General features: G+C 48.0%; 1 long non-coding RNA gene across 1 annotated transcript in view; it reads left to right on the forward strand.

Annotated features, from left to right (window-relative positions):
• The window catches only part of LOC144162100 (uncharacterized), a 212,162-nt gene that overhangs the window by 9,232 nt on the left and 189,938 nt on the right, over positions 1-12,992 (forward strand). The window contains exon 2 of the long non-coding RNA XR_013320615.1: positions 2,274-2,415. This is a non-coding gene — a long non-coding RNA (uncharacterized LOC144162100). The remainder of the gene's footprint in view (positions 1-2,273; positions 2,416-12,992) is intronic.

Here is a 12,992-nt window from a genome sequence, read left to right on the forward strand (position 1 = left end):
ATTGGTATTGGTCTATAGTCAAACAGTTAATTTCCATCACCACCTTTGAATAAAACGCTCACTTTCGCCATTTGCATGCGTGTCGGACAAATTCCTTTTTCGAAAGCGAGGTTGTACACGTGCTGAAGTACAGGGCAGGTGATATCCGATGTGTACAATTGGTCGGCTGTGATTGTCATCGGCATCACATGCCTTACTGTTACGAAAGGATGAGAACGTGCGGAAGATTTCATTGGCATCGGTTTGGAATAGGAACGCGCTACTAAAGTTACTGGGCTGCAAGTGATCCAAAATAACCACATTGCAAGAGCTGTTATCAAGAGATACAAAAAATTGTTAAATGCGTTTGCTAGGTGCGCATTAGACGTGTGTGCACCGTACCGAATTAGTTCAGAATCCTGGGCATGTTCCTGCTGTCGGCCATGTACATTGTTGAGTCTTTCCCACAAAACATGAGTTTTTCGCATGACTTCAGAGGGGAAACGGTGCCAAAAGGTCAGTTGGCGCAGCGCACGATTAACAGTTGATCAAGAAAGACAAGGACGCCGACCACAAGTTAGTTAAGTTTCAAAGAAAGAAATTAACGTTTCGGCTCGCACACGGAAGCCTTGGTCATAATAAAATCTTGAAGGGAAATAATCGCTTTATATACGTCTCACAACGCTGCGCAGTCAACTTGCGTTGATTAGCGGCAAATACCCGGCGTTCCGACTCAACGTGTTTTCCGTCATCTCAATGTGAAGTGATTCCAGTGACAGGCGCGAGGTAGCATTCCTTTCTTTTGCGAGTACGCGTGCAGCAGACCAGTTGATTGTGTGCAATGTGGTATTGCAGTGCTCGGCAACAGCGCTTGTCGACACGTGGTTCTTGTTTACATCGTTTCGATGTTGCTGCAGGCGCTTCGCAAAGATTCTGGACTTATTAATGTACACGTACTGGCAATCTGCACTTAAGGGACTCACACCTACCGGCACCTACACTTTAATACGGTGCATCCGGTAGCACAGAAGCGGTGTGTGTGGTCGCCTCCCTCCTCCGCAGAGCTGACAGGGTCTGCAGCAAGCCAGAGGACCGGGTGGCGAACAATACGAGAGTACGCTACGAGCTTTCATCGTGCGGTTACCCGAAGTTGTCCATGTCGTCGACGTCGGACTTCAAAAGCGCGTGGAAATTCCGTACGTGTCCGGCATCAGCGAGGCCCTGTCACGCAAACTCCGCTCGTACAACGTGACACTACGCATGTGCCGTCACGCAAACTGCGGCATGAACTAGTGAACGTGAAGGTCAAATTTCAAAAAGAGAGGTACCCAGGAGTTGTCTACGTGATTCCTTGTGCAGATTGTCAGTACGTGTATACTGGTGATTCAGGAAACTTTGCGAAGCGCCTGCATCAACATCGCAACGATGTAAGCAAGAACCACGTGTCGACAAGCGCCCTTGCCGAGCACTGCGATACCGCACCGCCCACAATCAACTGGTCTGCTGCACGCGTGCTCGCAAAAAAAAAAAGGAATGCTACCTCGCGCCTGTTACTGGAATCACTTCACATGCAGACGACGGAACGCACACTGAACCGCAACTCCGTAAGCCTGCCGCCATTCTACGCAAGTTTCATGCGCAGCGTTGTGAAACGTGTATAAGGTGATTATTTCATTATTCCACTCAAGATTTTATTGTGACCAAGGGTTTCGTGTGGGATCCGAAACGTTAATTTCCTTTTTTTTAAACTGAACTAACTTGTGTTCCGCGTCCTTGTCTTTCTTCATCAAAATTCAACCCGACCAGACGGGCTTCCGTCACACCATTGACTTCACAATGAACAGTTTTAACGTGAAGTAAAATACTGCGCAATTTGATACGACCACAACAAGTAGAGAGCACAAGACAGGCTTGTGCCTTGTTCTCCCCTTTTTGTGGCCGTCTCAAATTGCGGAGTTTTTTACGTCACGTTAAAGATGCAGCAACTCACCCACCAACAAGTCCTTCTTAAGATAAACAGTTTTGCGGCTTCGAGTTGTATTAAACAAGCGAGAAAGGACTTTAATACAACATTAGCGGCCTTCATGGCCATCTGAGCTTCAAACTACCCATTCTTTTTCGTCGCTCAACAGTTTAGGCAAATATTATAAGTGTTAATTTTGGTGCATTGTTTGCCTAGTTTTTTCATGCTTACTATAAATGTAGATCAACCTGGCGGTATCTTGATAAAGCGTTAAAATTACTGGCATTTTTTATGACGCTCCATTAAAACATGCATTTTCCTGATTTTGCAGAATAATTGAATATCAGTGAAAAACTGAAGAATGTTGCTCTGCTACCTGGCCGTTATTTTTCTCTTATCGCTTTCCACTATCCAAGGCGGCTATTATGATCATGTAAACTGGGTTGAAGTTCGAAACGTGACCATAAAAAAAGGTAAGTTGGGCTGTAGTGTCTAGCCACCAAAGTTGGGCCTACATATAATATTATTGCTTAAACAATTTAAACGTTTTTTCCTATGCCCTGGATAATAAAAGGCCGGGCTTGAAGTAGTATCCTCATCTTCAATATCATTTGCTGCACCCATCAATCCGCAAAACCATTACAAATACGACTCAAGAGGAGACAGGCTATGTACACACTGAAGTAAATACGTTGTCCTGCATAGGGCCAATACATTGCAAGGAAAGTGAACATGCCCTTTTAGCGCCCTCAGTTATAATTAACGCAGAAACTTTGATAATTATGGAGACGAGTCCTGTGACGTCGCAATATTGGAAATGTCACAGCGGTTTTGTGGAACTTGCTTACCAACTTTACAAAAAAAAAGCAGCTGGCGATTACGATACTCCCTAATGCGAAATTTGGGCGCAGCTGTTCAGCAGTTTTGACTGTGCAAAATATGTTGAGGCAACAAATTTCAGGCAGACATATATGTATGGTAACAATAAGCGCCGACGAAGCAAACGACCGGTTGCCTCACTCGCAGTTCAGAGCTCACTCCTGAGTGCTGCAGTGCGCTGAGGCAGCACTCCCTTGTGGGTTTTCTGGACGGTAGCGATGTTGAGCTTCTGCGTCAGCGGCGCGAGTGCGTCTCAGGAAGGGACCGCGAACTCCGTCTTAAGAAGCGAACGCACATCATCGTCACGCGCACGCCCCCTCCGCCCTCCTCACTTTTTCACCAATCGTCGCGCGGAGAGCGCCCCATGTGGGCACAGCATACTGACCCCCCTCCTCTCCACCCCCCCCCCCCCCCCCCACCGGACCCCCGCTGAGCACTTTCGGAGAAATGCTCGATAAGCCGCCACGGCGAACCGTCTTCCCATCAAAATGTCGCGAGAGTATCGTCCTTTGCTTTCTTTCGCTCTTCGCTCTTCCCATCGTGCACTCGGTTACAAAGGCATCAACTCCGCGAAACCAGAGATGCGGCCGCCACAGGGCTGCGCCCTAAAAAACAGCGAGACAGGGGATTTGAAATCTAATATAAGCTCTCCGTAACTTTTTATGACAGCCTCTTTCAAAAAACATGCAGTCTGGAGTTTGGGAGCATTATAAAACGATTTCCTCGCTTGAAAACCAGAAGCGGTCACTTTTGAGTCGCAATTTTGGAAATGTGTTCTTACTTGCGTTCGTGCGCATTGAATGATTCGCATGCGAGCTACCATGTGCCATACAGCCTGCGGAAACAGTTGAATAAATCTAAAGTAACGATAAATAAACATGCTGAAAGCGCCCCCTCAGCTTATAGTAGAAGAAGTAGAAGGCTATTTTCACGAAGCCAAAGGCGACGCAGCCTCTTGGAGAAATAAAGTTTACTGGAGCGAACTTGTGCTCCTCATTGAACGTTAAGAAAACACAAACGTCGAGGAAGCAGTCAGCAGTGTGAATTGCATAGATGAGCGTCGGAGAAACAAATAGCGCCATGCTTGCCTTGCGAGCATTTATGGGTTGGCGTTAATGCTTCGAGAAACATCGAATCAGATCTAGAACATCGGTGACCAAAGACGAACACTCTGTTCGATTGACGGCAGAGTCATGAACTGTTCCTATTATTTTTATTTGACTGTAGGGTTTAACGCGCCGACGCAGCGCAGGCGATGAGGCGCGCCGTAGTAGAGGCCTCCGGATTAATTTTGACCACCTGGGGATCTTTAACGTGTGCCGAAATCTCGTACACATGGGCGTTTTCGCTTTTCGCCTCCATCAGAACAGCGGCCGCCCCGGCCGGGAATCGAGCCCGCGACCTCGTGCTCAGAAGCGCAACGCCTTAACCGCTGAGCCACCGCGGCGGGTAACTGTTTAACTGTTTCTATTACATACGATATATATATATATATATATATATATATATATCGTATGTAATAGAAACAGTTAAACAGTTACCCGCCGCGGTGGCTCAGCGGATATATATATATATATCGTATGTAATAGAAACAGTTAAACAGTTACCCGCCGCGGTGGCTCAGCGGTTAAGGCGTTGCGCTTCTGAGCACGAGGTCGCGGGCTCGATTCCCGGCCGGGGCGGCCGCTGTTCTGATGGAGGCGAAAAGCGAAAACGCCCATGTGGACGAGATTTCGGCACACGTTAGCGTGCCGAAATGCGAGGGCCTCTGCGAGGGCCTATGCATAGCGAGGGCCTCTGTACTGGCAGTCTTGGTGCCAAGGAAGCTTAAGAGGGCTCAACGCTGGTCGACCACTCTCGACATGTCGTAGACACTCGAGTCATGGCCCGGGGGTTAAAAAGAAGGTCCCCTTCACCCCGAGTAGTTCGAGTGGCGCTGGCTACCACCCCCAAGCACAGGAAACAAAAATACCTAAACATAAATACCCCAGAAAGTGGAGGGGAAAATCGCCCGGCCGGTAGCGTAGTGGTTATAGCACCAGACGGGTATTCTGGAGGTGGTGGGTTCGGATCCCACCTGGCGGCCATTTTTTCTCCACTTTCTTTCCTTCTTTCGAAATTCTTTATCTATTTCAATGACCTACCACATCCTTCCCTTTGCTTTCCGAGGGTTTCTTGACTTCCAACTCTTATTTCTGTGTTATATATATATATATATATATATATATATATATATATATATATATATATATATATATATATATATATATACGGACATATATATGTCCGTACTTGACATCCCACAGTTTTGCACGTGACATTTATATATATATATATATATATATATATATATATATATATATATATATATATATATATATATATATATATATATATATATATATATATAAATGTCACGTGAAAACTGTGGGATGTCAAGAACGGACATGCTAAACCCCTGCGTGGGTACGTGCCGTGTGATGCGGCACAGCAGAGGACGACGTAGGAGCTCGTTAGCTAGCGGCTCATGCGCTTGGTTTTTGGTCGCCATGTTGCTAACCACCAACCGGTGCTCTCTGTCTTCTTCACCTTGCAAGTTAGGCACCTCGCCTAATAAAGACTTTGCCCCTGCGTCTTCGTGAAGACTTCCCGGTGTCCCTGTTTGACAGGACGCAACACTGGTGACACTTCAGTTCATCGGTGTAGCCGCCGGAAACTCGGCCTCCAGAACAGGACCCTCTCTTGGAGTCTGCACTAAGGAGGCACGACTCTCAGCCAGAGGTAATGGCGCAGGCGATGCCTACTACGGTGACGTTTCAGCAGCCCCGCGAACCCAACCACTTTCACGGAGAGGATTACGAAGACGTTGAGGACTGGCTTGAACAGTTCGAGCGTGTGGCTGCATTCAACCAGTTGAATGCTACCCAAAAGCTCCTACAAGTCTATTTTTCGCTTGAGGACGGTGCAAGAACCTTGTTCGAGAATCGGGAAGCGAGCCTGCGCACTTGGGGGGACTTTCGTCGGGAGGTTCAAGCGAAATTCGGAAATTCCCACCACCGTGAACAAGCACAGCGTCTGCTGGAAGCACGCACTCAGAAACCTAACGAGAGTGTGGCTATGTTCGCGGAGGTCATGGACCGTCTGTTCAGGCGAGCCGATCCAGACATGGCAGAATGCAAAAAATTGCGCCATCTTATGCATGACGTTAAAGAACAGCTTTTCTCAGGTCTCGTCAGAAATCGGCCACGTAAGGTCCAAGAATTCATCCGCGAGGCTACCGCCATTGAGAAGGCACTACAACAGCGTTCCCGACAATAGGACCTCATGGGAGCCAAAACATCCTCGAGCATCTCTGCTGACATGGCCACGGATGAGGACAACCGCCTTCGGGATCTCATCCACGCGGTATTGAGAGAAGAGCTCGCTAAGTGCGGCAAAATTCCGTCGGGACCCATACAGGCCTCCGTCGCCAACATAGTGCGCGATGAAATTCGCAACGCCTTTTCCCTACCAGCAGTGCAGCCAGCGTCACCATGCCCAGCCTCCTACGCAACTGCTCTCACTGCCCAGGCTCCCACCGCAACCACTAGACCTGCCGCGCCCGCCGCACCCAGCCTAATGCTGGCCACAGCAAGCAGTCCCTCTTACTGCTCAACAGCCGTTTCGTCCTAACTCTTCGGTCCGTCCGCAACAACACTATCGTCCCCAAGTACGCAAGACCGACCTTTGGCGAACTCCCGACAACCAGCCGATGTGCTATCACTGTGGAGAACCAGGGAACATTTATCGCCGGTGCGCCTACCGCGAAATCGGACTGCCTGGATTCCCACCCAACGCTGCTCGGCCCCAATTCGGAGAAAGACCGGTCGCCATTTCTGACTACCTCGCGAGCGTTGAGCTACCACACCACTCCATCGATCACGATCGCCGTCCCCAGCTCTCCAAGGTTCGCCAGCCGCCGCACTCCTGGAGGGCCACCTACCCAGTGGTCTCCAACGCCACCACGGGGAAACTAGATTACGCAACCTTGGGAGGCAAGGTTGCCAGTAGTCGAAGCTCCGAAGGCCTCCCTCTACCCTCGGCAGTTGGGGACCCGGCAGCCCAAAACTTCGACGTCGACGTAAACGCACGGGCCGAACTTTTAGTTTTTCTCGACGGACAAGAAATGATCGCATTAGTGGACACCGGGGCGGACTACTCGATAATTAGTCGGCAACTCTCTGATAGGCTCAGAAAGGTGAAGACGCCATGGGATGAACCTCAGATTCGGATTGCCGGGGGTCACCTCATGACGCCTGTCGGGAAATGTACCGCGAGGCTCAGAAAGGTGAAGACGCCAAGGGATGAACCTCAGATTCGGACTGCCGGGGGTCACCTCATGACGCCTGTCGGGAAATGTCCGCATTGGCGACTCAGACTTCGTCGGCACGTTCGTCGTCCTCCCGGAGTGCTGCAGAGACCTTATTATAGGTATGGACTTCTTGCGCGAGCATGATGCGGTAATCGACGGCGGCGAAGGCTTTGTTAGTTTTTCTACAAAAAATAACAAACCAGAACTTACCGGCAACCGACAACCACACCTGCGAATTGTCGGCGACGAAGTTGGCCTAGCACCAAGGGCCTGAATGCTTCTTTCCGTTAGGTGTGATGACCTATTAAACGGCCCTGGTATTGCCGAGGTCTTGTGTCCCCTTCTTCTGGAAAGTGGGATCGCCATTGCTAGGGGCCTGTTGACGCTAGCATGCAGCGAAGCGGAGGTCCTAAGGACAAACTTTACCAATGCACGTCGACGAGTCTCCGAGGGAACGGTGGTTGCCTTCTTCTAAGAGATCGACAACGCAACGGACTGCTTCGTACTGCAGAGTAAAGCGTCAGCCGCGGTGCCAAATAAGCTCGTAATTGACGTTAACCGCAACCTCCCGCCGACAGAGCAACGCCAGCTTCCTGGGCTGTTAAACAGTTTCCGGGACTGCTTTTCGTCGACGTCGGATGTCCGCCAAATCCAGTGGTCAAACACCGCATAATTACTGCTGCAAATGAAAGACCCGTTCGGCAGAACTTCTACCGAATGTCCGCAAAAGAACGCGATGCGATAAGGTAGCAGGTGGACCAGATGCTTGATGACGACGTCATTCAGCCATCGACAAGCTCCTGGGCGTCACCCGTCGTCGTGGTCAAAAAGAAGGATGGCAGCTTGAGATTCTGTGTCGATTATCGCAAACTGAGCCAACTAACCAAAAAAGACGTATATCGTCTGCCGATAATAGACGACTCAATCGATCGATTACGACATGCCCCCTGAGTTTCGTCAATGGACTTAAAGAGCGGATACTGGCAAATTGAAGTCAATGAGCGTGACCGTGAAAAGACTGCATTTGTTACTCCCAACGGGCTTTATGAGTTCAGAGTTCTTCCGTATGGTTTGTGCTCAGCGTCTGGAACATTTCAAAGAATTATGGACACGGTTCTTCCTGGATTGAAGTGGCAAACACGTTTGGTATGCCTAGACGACGTCGTCGTGTTTTCCAGGACCTTTAAAGAGCACTTGGAGCGATTGACGTCCGTTTTTCAGGCTATCCGATCTGCCGCACTAACACTAAAACCGAAAAAATGCCATTTCGGGTACGAAGAACTACTATTTCTCGGTCAAATGTCAGTCGAGACGGCGTATGCCCGGATCTTGATAAACTTAATGCCGTGTCGAAGTTCTGCACCCCTACCGACAAAAAAAGCAAGGTTTTCTAGGGCTGTGCTTTATTATCGGAGATTCGTAGCGAACTTCTCCCACATTGCGGCCCCGCTCACTCGCCTCACATGTGATGATATAGCTTTCATCTGGAATGATGAACAGCAAGAGGCTTTTCACGAGCTCCGGCGTCGCTTACAGACACCCCCTGTGCTGGCTCATTTTGACGAGGAGGCCGCAACTATGGTTCACACGGATGCCAGCAATGTGGGGCTCGGCGCTGTTTTCGTCCAGTGGCAAGACGGCGTCGAAAAAGTGAGAGCTTACGCAGCCGAACACTATCACGGGCCGAAAGTAACTATTCAGCCACCGAGAAACAGTTCCTCGCTGTTGTTTGGGCCCTCCTCAAATTCCGACCATACATTTATGGGCGTCATTTTACCGTCGTGTGCGACCACCATTCCCTCTGCTGGCTCACGAACCTTAAGAACCCTACTGACCGTCTTGCGCAATGGAGCTTAAGGCTCCAGGAATTCGACATGACCATCGTACACAAATCCGGCAAGCGGCATTCGGACGCAGACTGCCTTTCAAGAGCTCCTGTTGGCCTACCGCCCGCCAATGACTACGACAGCGATGATGCTGCGTCTATCGGAGTTCTGGACGCACCCATCATTTCGGAGCAGCAGCTCGAGGACCCGGAACTACGGTCAGTCTGATTTTTCACAAGGCCACACTACCGTCGTGCCGAAGGCATTTGCAAGACTATCCTCATTCTGTCTGCGGAGCAACCTTCTATATAAGAGAAATTTCGCGTCGAGTGGGAGTAACTATCTGCTCGTCGTACCCAACCTTCTCAGGAATGACATCTTGCTGACCTGTCACGAAGAGCCTTGCACCGGTAACGTCAGCGTATAATACGGTCCAACAAGAGACGACACAAATTACACCATTTGCACTTGTCTGCGGTAGGGAACCTTTCACAATGCTTTACGCCACGCGGCTACCCGACACCCACGACGACCAAGACGGCCCCCTTCACGAGTTTGTGCGTGGCGCCGAAGAAGCACGAGCGCTGGCACGCTAGCGAATACAACAGCACCAGCGTTGTGACGCCGCTCGCTACAAGCTCCACCACCCACATGCAACCTTCTCCCCTGGGGACCAGGTCTGTGTGTGGACTCCAGTTAGCCGCAGGGAACTCTCGGAAAAATTTATACGACGTTACATCGGCCCGTACACGGTGTTACGACAGCTTAGCTATGTTGCCCATAAAGTCGCTCCAACCAACCAAAGCGCCACAGGACGCTCCCGATCTCGCCCAGAAATTGTGCATGTGCTCCGCATGAAACAATACTTCTCGCGATGATCACACAAGGCATCTAGCAGCGGACTACATTTCCCGCACATAATTGTAGCACGGAGTCGATGCTTTTGAAGTGAGCGGGTAATGTCACATGCCAAACTGTGAAGTGACAGCATTGTCAAGAACGGACATGCTAACGGACATACTATTCAACCCGCGTGGGTACGTGCCGTGTAATGCGGCTCAGCAGAGGACGACGAACGTGCGCGTTAGGTAGCGGATCGTGTGCTTGGTTTTTGGTCGCCATATTGCTGATTGATTGATTGGGGGGGTTTAACGCGCCGACGCAACGCAGGCGATGAGGCGCGCCGTAGTGGAGGGCTCCGGATTAATTTTGACCACCTGGGGATCTTTAACGTGCGTCGAAATCTCGTACACACGGGCGTTTTTGCTTTTCGCCTCCATCAGAAAAGCGGCCGCCGCGGCCGGGAATCGAACCCGCGCCATATTGCTACCCACCATTCGGTGCTCTCTGTGTGCTTCACCTGGCAAGTTAGGCACCTCGCTAATAAATGCTTTGCCCCTGCGTCTTCATGAAGACTCTTCCCTGTGTCCCTGTTTTTTAATGGAATCCATACTTAATTTTTTAATTTTTAATTTAATGGAATCCATAATTTATTTAATGGAATTTATTTAATGGAATCCATACACCGATGATAATAATAAAATGCTTCTCCGTCCCAACAGTTTTAATTGCTATCATCTCTGAGCATACTTGCATTGTTTTCTGTTGTAACGTCACGCAGGCTATTTGAACACAAATATGGTCCTCGGCATGCACACAATTTCAACGCGGTACTCCTGTTTCGGTTTGCTCACATGACTTCGACCGACTAAAAAATTAATCGCAACTAAAGCATTAATCGGAAAGTTGATCGATCAATCGCCCACCCCTAATACATAGTCCATTCAAAAGCACCACATAACGTTTACCGAGCCGCAATTTGTGCCTTTTGTAATTTGCACTGGGGACAAAAATTAAAATTTGCCACAATGTGCTGCAAACACCTCAGACATAGGAATGTAAAAGGGATCACCAGCACTTTCTTTTCAGTGGGTGTGTTGGTAATAGCTGAACCGTTTTTGCACCACCTTCAGCAGTTATAAGGGGACAGTGCATTCTCATTAGGTGAAGCAGAAGCCATTGAATGAAGATATTTACTTTCTCTAAGAGCACTGCATGTGGTTTTTCTCTTCTAATAAAGCCTTTGCACTTTATTGAGTATAGGAGCCACACCACCATGCATGATAGTTTTGATTACAGTGCCGTTACCTAACTCTGTGCTTGTGATGTCGGCTCAGAAGAAACTTCACTGAAACAAGCATTGAAGCCAACTTGTGTTCTGAGGCCCTGTTGCACCTAACACCGACTTTTTTCCAGGAGATTCAATTGCAATAAAAAGCTGTGCCCAAACAGCCTCGTATCTTTTCCAATTTCTTTTGTGCATTATACTACTCGCTTTTTCTCCATAGATGTTAACTCTTGATGGCTAGTGTTAGTCTCACTTGTAGCTTACGGACTAATTATTAGGTGAAGCCATGCAGACTTTTAGTGGGTGATGTACTGGATCTCTCATGTAGCTAACCGACGGGAACTTTTGGGCGGCTTCACACGTGTAAAGTGCAAAATTTGGTTGAGACAAAGAAGGATGACATGACCAAGTGCTACTTCCAACTAGGATTTATTGGTAAGATACACTCGCATATATACAGGCAAAATTTTGACACGAGACAAAGGATGACCGGAACAAGGGCAACTAAGTATTACTGGTAAAGTACAATCGTGTATATACAGAAACCGTGCGAACATCAGCAAAAAAAGCAAATTCCAGCACACAAAACAGTTATGCACCGGCACATAATAATATTTGTGACGCAGCTCATGCCCTGATGTACAAAGTATAACTAGAGATTTTTTTTTATTGGGTCAATTTCCATCGGCGATGGAGGAGGAGAGGGAAGGAAAAAGCCGTGCGAACAGCTTGACAAGCCCTATCCCCCCTCCTGGCTACAGCGATTGGCATAGCACTGACAACAACAACAATAACAAAAAAATAAAACGAAATCAACTTTTCAATATGCAGTACACAAAATAACAATCCAAAAATAGCAGTTATTACATTATACATAGTCATGCAAACAAAAGTCATGGGCACATGGAACAATAATAAGCAAGAGAAATAAACAGTATACATAGCAATATTAATTTGACGTAGTGGTAAATCGTACCATGGCAACGTAATACAACTTCTATATACGCGCTAATTATCCATAAAGAAAATACGAACGTATCCGATGTACAACGCAATAAAATTCTCACTTTAGATCGGAACTTTAGGCAAAATTCCCATTTTTTTCCTGGAGTCCCTGTAAACTTTGTTCAACATATAAGCACGAACTACAGGGATTAAATTAATCAACTGTTGATAGTGCCTATAAGGGCCTATTTTTAGATTCGTGTCTATATTGGCTTTTTGTTGCCCTAAAAATGCCTTTTCAGGCTTGCTGAGTCCATTTTACGTAACGTGTTGCCCCAAAACATACCAACAGAGTCAACTCTTCAGAACCTATACCTGCTATCAATGTGCAAGGACATTAAAAATTCACAACTTAGTGACTCATGCATATGGATTTCAGTGGACAGGGGATTACATGTGTCCAGATTGAAAAAGTGTGAGGGCCACTCCAACTAGAAGTCTTTGGAGAGAAACTTCCTCCTATCGGAAACAGTACAAGGCAGGGAGCAGATGTAGAGGCAACTTTGAGGGCAGAGATTTTTTAGTCTTAAGAAAGCAGAAGGACCTTGAGGCAGTAATTTGGCAACGAGTTTGGTATGGTGAGGGGAAAATGTGGTCGGCAAAGTGGTTAGAAGCATTCAGGCTGTGTCTTTGCAATCACCGGATAGAAATATTGAATACTGACCATGAATATGCTGGAGGACTCAAAGCATCTTCCCGTCCCAGTGCTTTACTGCGCTGATTTAGCTAGTGTACATGTGTGTTCCTGCATTGAGCATTTGCAGTTTTGACAGTATAATGCACAGCTGAGAGTTTCAAAGGCAATTGGAGTGACAATAGCATGAGTACAGGCGACTATTGACATCTCGATGGGGAAGGCTT

This window comes from Haemaphysalis longicornis, unplaced genomic scaffold (genome assembly GCF_048455015.1).
Source record: "Haemaphysalis longicornis isolate Haplotype H1 unplaced genomic scaffold, Haemaphysalis longicornis Haplotype H1 scaffold_12, whole genome shotgun sequence".
Taxonomy (NCBI): Eukaryota; Metazoa; Arthropoda; class Arachnida; order Ixodida; family Ixodidae; genus Haemaphysalis; species Haemaphysalis longicornis.